Raw genomic sequence first — 7,952 nt, 5'->3', positions numbered from 1 at the left:
GTGGCAATGAAGGTTGCAGCATTCTGGTTTAGCTTGTTCCCATCAGTGTTGTTTCTAGTGGGTGCAGATCCCATATAGGACTCATCATAACGATTGTAGCAGAGTGCAGCTGAGTGTCTATATTTTCCACATACTTGATAAGTTTTGGACCATTGGATCTGCCTCTTCTTCATCTGCCACTAGATTTATCTCGATTTCCACCATTGTAGCCTCCTATGCCTCTGTTACCATGTTAGTCTGGACTGTAGTGACCACTAGGACTATTTTCGTTAGCAAGATTAGCAGATGGAGAAGAGTTTTTAGAGGACTTACTGTTACCAGAAAGTGTGCTAAGCCTACCAAGCTTACTGTCAAATCTTAGAAGTATTTCTAAGAGAGTTTGCCAGGATGTCTTCTCTCTTGCCTCAACCTGTAGAATAATAGGTAATTACTCTATATCTAGCCCTGACAGTGCATTGGACACCAGCAAAGCTTTTGGATAGGGATCACCGGCCAATGCCAAGACATTAGCCCATTGTCTCTTTTGTCTGAGATAATCTAGCATAGTCGTGGTCCCTTTCCTTACTGTTTGTATTTTTGTTCTGTACTCATCTATTTTTGCCTTGGAGTGAGCACCAAAAAGGAATTCTAGAGCAATCCAAACTTCAGCTGAAGAAGAGCAGCCCATCACTTCTGTGGCTATACTCTCGGTCATAGATAATGAAAGAGTATGAATAAGAGTATCATTTGTGTAATGAGAAATAAATATTTATGTTAATTAAGTAATCTTAAATAAAAAATCAACTGAGATTTTTAGTGATTTGAACTTGATGAGATGTGGAATAGAGTCACTAATTCTGACATCTGACATGATTAGTCATGGGTTTTAATAAATTTATTAATTAGTATAATTAATAAAATTAATTAGATATGACTAATAGAAGGTTCTAGATTAGTCAAATTCAAAATATCAGTTTTGAATATCAAATTTAAGTATCTAACATTTTAGAATATTAAATGATGAAAGGATGTGAAATGAAATTGATCATTCCAACATCTGACTTGATTAGTCATGGGATATATTGAGTTCATTAATTATCGTAATTAAAGAATTAATTAGATGTGACTAAAAAATATTTAATATTGAGAATATCAAATGATTAATCAAAAGCAGAAAATTGAAGAAAATAAAAGAATAAATAAGAAAAATATATAAAAATTAAGTTTTGTATATTTGTTCGATGATGATGTAGTGGTCTCCGAGATCTGTAACTACATTATGTAGAGAGTATTATTCACAAGACTTAGTATGAATAATCAAATGAGAAATAATATCGATTAGAGTTGTAGACTACATTACACTTACTTTTAGTGCAAGTGGGAGATTGTTAAGGTTTATGTCCTAAAAGAAAGTATTTAATAGATAATATATTATAGAATACATGAAATAAAATAATAAGATAAATGAATAAATTAATTATAGAAGCATAATTAATAAATATCTAAAAATTCTATATTCATATAGAGAACGTATGATCTTGTAAGGTAGTATAAGAAAATTAAGATCATACAATATGAATTAAACAAGTTGGTAGTGTGTATTAAATTATGAAATCTTTAATATGGAATTACCAAGTGTGGTTTGCTATGCACTATACTCTAGTACATGTGATTTTGATGCGGATCATATTTATATATATATATAGATAAACACATGTAGTAAAGGTACTTTGTATAATTTGATTATACATGACTGGACCGATATATAATAACATCTTTCATCAACATGTTTTTTATCATGAAAGAGTTATTCATATCACAACGATGATCATTAGTAGATCTGTCTGAATCATGAGTATACATGAACTCATGTTTGTGTTCATTGAGTTCTTTGATTTACTCATTAAAGTTTCTCAGAAAAGATGATTCTTACAACTTCTGTTTTGGGTGCTTAATAACATGAGTGGTTGGGAGCATGTTATACAATAATACAATCCAAGCTTTCTAAGAGTATTGAATATTAGTTCCCTTATAGTTTTAATTCTAGGAGTCCTAACAGTTGGATCCAAATTTATAATTGAATTATAGATTGATTGTTCACATTGAAATAATCGTACGTAAGGAATCATGATATAATTAAAAGAGAAAAATAATAATTTTGACCAACTCTAATTATGAACTAATAATTAGAGGGCGAGCTACTTATATTGATTATATTAATAGACTACAAGTAAGAATTTTGTAAATATAATTCTAAATTGTCAAATAGTACAATTCCATATTTATAATAGAGTAATAATAGAATTAATAAACCAACTTATTCCATTGAAGAGTTCAATAATAATCAAATGTTTATTGAAGTATCAAAATATAGGTCCATGGTCTCTAGATCACCTCTATACAATATTGTACAAGGGAATGTTTAGTTTGAAGAATAAATTGAGAACAAATTAATTTTTATGAGAAATAATTCTTATGAGAAAAAAATAATAATTTTGTATAAATTATTATTTTGAATAATTATATGAATTATAAATTGAATAATTAAAGTGATATTTAACTATTTAATTTTATTTGATAAAATTATATTAACTAGTTAAATATAACATTAATCTGAAATAATATTTAAAGAGAGAAAAATATTATTTTAGTGTAAGATATTATTTATTTTAATCCTAGTGAAATAAGAGATTAATAAGAATTAATCAATTATTATTTATGCAAAATTGATAAAAGTATTTTAGGCTTTAAAATATGACCCACATGTGTGGGGCTTAGCCCCACACATGTAGGGTAACATATAAAAATCCAAGTAGTTTACACATAGGGGTCTCAATGCTACAAATGTGACCCTCATTCCTAAGGTACCTAATCCGAAAAAAGTATCTCAGTTTAGACCTATTTCTCTTTGCAATGTGGTCTACAAGGTAATTTCTAAAATCATTGCCAATAGAATTAGACCGATTCTTCCCCGACTGATTTGTCTTACTCAAGCAGCTTTTTTTCTAGAACGGAATATTCAAAATAATAATGTCTTAGTTCAAGAAATTATCCACTCATTTAAACTCAAAAAGGGGAAGGAAGGTTTGTTTGCTATCAAAATTAACCTAGTCAAAGCTGATGATAAACTAAGTTGGCAATTTATTAATCATGTGCTCCGGAGCTTTAAGGTCCCTGATAAGTTTTGTAATTGGGTCCGGCAATGTGTTTCAACGACTTCCTTTAATGTATGCCTCAATGGCTGCAAGGTTAGTAGCATCATCCCTGAGTGCGACATCAGGCAGGGAGACCCTTTGTCTCCTTACCTCTTCATATGGGCTGCTGATATGCTCTTGCGAATCCTTGAAAACGCCCTGGATACTAGAGCTATTAGGGGAATCAAGTTGAGTAGGAATGGTCCTAGGCTCTCTCACCTTTTATTTGCAGATGATTAGATCCTTGTGGGTAGAGCAAATTTAACTGAAGTTAAGGGCTTTTGGCAGTGTTTGGAGAAGTTTTGCGACTGGTCTGGACAACGGATTAATAAACTAAAAACCTCCATCTTCTTCAGCAGTAACACTAGTGAGGGTATGAGAAGAGCCATCATGCAGGAACTTGGGCTCAATAATGCGATTGGTGACATTAACTACTTGGGGCTCCCATTATTTAGGTCTCGTTAGAAGGATGCAGATTTCAACTTTATTTTGGACAACCTTGTTTCAAAACTCCATGGGTGGAACTTGATTAAATCGGTTGGGCTTGCCTTACCAATTTACACTATGCAAACAACGAAGCTTTCTAAGAAACTTGCTTCTAAGATTGATGGTATGGCCAAAGACTTTTGGTGGGGCTGTGGGCAAAGGAATCATGGTCTTTACTTAAAGTCTTGGGATCACCTATGTCTACCCAAATCCCGGGGTGGCCTCAGCTTTCGAAAGTCTTTGGAAATGAATCAAGCTTTGTTGGCTAAGTGGGGTTGGTCCCTTCTCATCGAGGAACAATCATTGTGCTGTAAAGTGTTAAGTGCCAAATACCTGAAGGGTAGGCCGTTCTTGGAGGGTTCATTTAAGAACTCAGACTCTTGGTTATGGAAGAATGTTGTGAGAACTAAAGATATTCTAAAAAAAGGTGCTTGCAACATTATATTAGATGGCAAAGAAACGAATATTTGGGATGATCCGTGGGTTATTCATAGCGAGAACTTCTATCCAAAGCCTATCAATCATCCCCCTGAGGGTTTGAAAAAAGTTGCGGATTTACTCCTTGACAACGGGGAGTAGGACATCTCTAAACTACACACTCTCTTCGATCAAGAAACGGTCTTTAATATCATCAAGGGTGGTAAGCCTTGTGGTCAAGGAAGGGATAGATGGGTATGGACTAAAGAACCGGGTAGTTTGTTTTCTACTAAGTCTACCTATCTTATTCAAGCCTTTGACCGCGCCCTTGTGTGTGATGTTGCCCCAGAGTTGTGGAACAAGTTATGGAGCTCTAAAGTCTTGGAACGTCACAAGGTTCTTTGGTGGAGCATTCTTTCTACTGCTCTTCCTATTCTTGCCCTCCTTGCTAGGAGAATGCATATTGAGGAGGTTACTTGTCCTCTTTGTGGGGAGGGTGAGGAAACGATGGAGCATCTTTTCCTCTACTGCAACTTTGCTTTTCACCTTTGGCGATCTTCTCCTTGGGAAGTGATGCCAGTTTTTGATTTTGGTGCTCGGGTTTGAGATTGGATTAAATTTTTATGGAATTTAAAATCAAAAGGGGTTGATGTTGACAAATTGTTTCTCTATGCCTCGATTGTGGTAGATACGATTTTGAGGGCTCGATTGAGGAAACATTGTATTGACTCTATCTCTATCTGTTACGTAAAATATGAGTCCTGTTTATTTGCTTCGTCAGAAGCAGTTGAGTCTCCTGTTTGGTCCCCTCCACCTGATGATTGGGTCAAAATCAATTGTGATGTGAGAGTTGGGTGCAGATCCATGTGCATTGTGGCTTTGGCTAGGGACCACACGGAGTCAGTTTTGTGGGTGGCTACAAACATGCTTAACTTCTCTGATCCCCTTATTGGAGAAGCTGCAGCCTGTCTTTTAGCCATGGAGACGGTCGTTTCATTTCGACACCCTTTTGTGATGGTTGAGAGTGACTCTGAGACAGTTATCAAGACTCTAAAGGGAACTTGTCCCAGTTGGGGAATCGATAACTACGTGCATCATTGTAAGCATCTATCTACTTTTATGTTAAGTTGTAATTTTTCTTTTATTCTTAGAGTTTGTAATTTTGTGGCCTATAATATAGCTAAGTGGGTGTCTAATGTTACTGGTATGGTTGATCTCTCTTCTATACCAGACTTTATCCTTTGTCATGACCACGAGGTCTAACTTTTAGTGCTTCTATTTATAAAACGCTGATTTCCAAAAAAAAAAAGATTATTTTATTAAATAAGATAAATCAAAATAAAAGATAATTATCTTTTAATTATATGAATTAAATATATTATAGGATAATGTATTTAAACTAAAAGATGATATAAAATAAAGAGTTATAGTCGAATTCTGTTGATTTATTTTAAATTTGAATTTTGAATTTCAAATTAAAATATAATATTATCTTTTGCTTTATAGAATTAAAGAAGTTCTTAAATATTAATATATATATATATATAAGATCTATATAATAAGATATATTTATATATATATAATGATATATATAGGAGTGAAGAGTATGTGAGAGAACATAAGTTTGTGGGATGGAAAAATACGATTAAGAAAATTCAGTCTCTCTCTCTCTCTCTCTCTCTCTCTCTCTCTCTCCCTCTTCTCTCTCTCTCTCTCTCTCTCTCTCTCTCTCTCTCTCTCTCTCTCTCTCTCTCTCTCTCTCTCTCTCTCTCTCTTATCTCTCTCTCTCTTCTAAGAGAATTGGTTTCTATGAGAATTGGTGTTTTTCTCAATCTCAGGTTATAGTGACTCATGAGTTGAGTACACACTGTAACAAAAAAGTTTATTCATCTTATCGATGTGGAAGATCTGGTGTAGATTTTTCATCAAGTCCATAAAGCTTTGGATTTGATGATCGAACAATTATACAAAAAGATACAAGGATTCCTTGATAGACATCAAGAGATAAAATCCTTATTCCAAGTAGTTAGATTTAATTTATGTTGTATTGTGCTGACATTCAGGGTTTAAGGTTCATATCAAATTCAACAATTTATTTTTTCAAAAAAATCCCTTTATCCATACTTCTCTACTCCCGCAATGACTTTGATATGAATCCTAAAAACCAACATAATCTAACATGAGGGTTCAATACCCGCAGTTGTTCAAGTTAATTTTTAGGACAAAATCTTTTTAACGGAGGGATAATTGTAATAACCGTGTATTTAAACATAAAATTAGTATATAATTAGCAGTTATTAGTAAGTTAGTTATTATTTTATGATTATATGTGCATTAGTAGAAAATTATACCTATTATCAGAAATAGGCATTAGTGATATAATTTCTCAATTACAGAGATTTTATTAAATTCTAAGTGTTGTTGGGACTTATTTACCAGTATCTAGATTAACTAATCACGTATGTTTGATTACATGGCATAATTTAAAATCCTAAATATGAAAAACATTAAAAATATTGAATAAACACATAAAAGTTGCAGAAAACCTCACGTTGGTTGCAGAATAATAAAACTCATTCTTTCAGTTCTCTAACACTTGTTCCTTTTTGTCATAGAGTAGTAACAAGAACTAAACACGATGTCTTCCTTGAATTGACAAACAGTTTCTTCACAGTCTTCCTCATTGATCTAGGTATTGCCTTGAATTGTGTGGGCCATTCTTAATCACTAAAGGACACAAATTGAGAGAGAGAGAGAGAGAGAGAGAGAGAGAGAGAGAGAGAGAGAGAGAGAGAGAGAGAGAGAGAGAGAGAGAGAAAGATTCAAAAATATAAAAAGGAGGAGAGAAGATTTTCTTTTATTCCATTTTCTAGGTTTGAGAGTCCACTAAATCAAAGCCGTGTATGTTCCTTTAATAAGGTCTCTCTAGGTTTAGGTTTAGAATAGAATGGGCTTTAGTAAAAAGCAATGAACCTTAAAAGTCCATAATAATGTCGAAATCCACAATAAGCCCATCATCTTTGGATTTTTACCACTTAATCCTTTTAAATGAGATTTTCCAATCTTTTTCCAAAAATGCCATTTTTCTCTTTCATTTAAATGATAATTTTATCTATTTAATAATTATCAAACAAAATTATCATTTAAATATATTTATTAATTAGTGTTAACTCGAAAACTTTCTCTAGTGATGTGGACATTAATGTTTGACACGTGGCATGAAGGATGACATTACAAAGTTAGTAGACCCGAGTCATAGCAGTCAACCAAGGAAGGAACCCTAACCCTGCACCCAGGTTGACTTCAGGATCTCTAGGATGAAAGTTCGAACTTCAATGACTTGAATCCAACCTACTATCTTTTAGTATTCTGTACCATGAAGACATGGAACAACCTAATCCAAGCCCAAGGAGCTGAAATTACACGAACCTACAACCCAGAAGCCAACTTGGGCACCTAGAGTTTCACCCAGCACCCAAATTGACATCCTTAATGAGGGTTTCTGTTTTCGGGGACGTCTTCTTGTAAAGTGGTAAAAACTTGGATTGGGACATCAACCAGACATACCACGAACATATTTGAGGCATCAGAATCAGAGTAAGTTGATTTAGCACCCAGCGCCCAAGTTGACAATCTGTCAATTTAGGTGTCTTCTAAGTTTGTGATTGGAGATATGACTTTTGTATCGAATCCATCTTCATCAAAAACAAGGAAATGGGTCTTTCTGAAGGAAAACAACAATTCCTGGGCATAAATAAAAGGGCCTAGCCCACAGATTGACACTTGGGGCTGACCCTGTGCAAATGTCAACCTAGGCCATTTAAAATGGAGTTTTTTAAGAATTCTTTTGAGAATCTTCTCTATCTACAGAAAATA

Source organism: Cannabis sativa, chromosome 8, assembly GCF_029168945.1.
Source record: "Cannabis sativa cultivar Pink pepper isolate KNU-18-1 chromosome 8, ASM2916894v1, whole genome shotgun sequence".
Taxonomy (NCBI): Eukaryota; Viridiplantae; Streptophyta; class Magnoliopsida; order Rosales; family Cannabaceae; genus Cannabis; species Cannabis sativa.
The sequence above is the reverse complement of the archived record's forward strand: the minus strand, read 5'-3'. Positions refer to the sequence as shown.